The following is an 862-nucleotide window of genomic DNA, read 5'->3' on the forward strand; positions in this document are numbered from 1 at the left end:
TTCTTGCCTTGCCTATTTGATTTGCTCTGTTGGGCCTCATGGTGTTGTTGCCTTCATTGTCTTTTTCTAGGATCTTGTTTAGAATTGCTTGTAGTACTGGTTTGGTATTCATGTAGTTTCTCAGGTGTTCTTTGTCATGGAACACCTCCATTTTGAAAGAGAGTTTTGCTGGATACATCAGTCTAGGTTGGAGGCTGTTCTCTTTTAGTACTTGTAATATCTCATTCCAGGCTCTCCTTGCCCCAAGGGTTTGTGTTGAAAAGTCTGCTGTGATTCTGATGGGCTTTCCTTTGTATGTGATTTGTTTCTTTTCTCTTACTGCTTGTAGTATTTTGTTCTTCTGTTGGATTTCTGGGATCTTGATTATTATATGTCTAGGTGTAGATTTATTTTGATTGTAGCTAGGTGGGGTCCTATATGCCTCGCTTATCTGAATGTCCAATTCTTCCCCTCTGTTTGGGAAGTTTTCTGTCATTAATTCTGCAAACAGCTTTTTAAAGTCATTTGTATTTTCTCCTGCTACTTCATGTATTCCTATCAGTCTTATGTTATTCTTCTTTGCATCATCTAGGAGTTGTTGGATCAATTTCTCATGATCTCTTACTGTTTTTAAGAGACCTCTCTTTTCATGGTCACTGACTGCAATCTTATCTTCTATATCTGAGAGCCTATCTTCGCATTCTTTTATTCTGTTGCGTACACTTTCAATAGAGTGTTTAATCTCCTGGATCTCTGTTTGAATCTGTTTTATGGATTCCATTTCTTTCCTATGTTGGGCGTTTATTTTTTCCATTTCTTTCTTATGCTGGGCCTTCATGGCTTCTATCATGGTCCTGAGCTCATCTATTTTTTTGTCAGTTTC

This window comes from Fukomys damarensis, unplaced genomic scaffold (assembly GCF_012274545.1).
Source record: "Fukomys damarensis isolate Sample0158 unplaced genomic scaffold, DMR_v1.0_HiC HiC_scaffold_2, whole genome shotgun sequence".
NCBI lineage: Eukaryota > Metazoa > Chordata > Mammalia > Rodentia > Bathyergidae > Fukomys > Fukomys damarensis.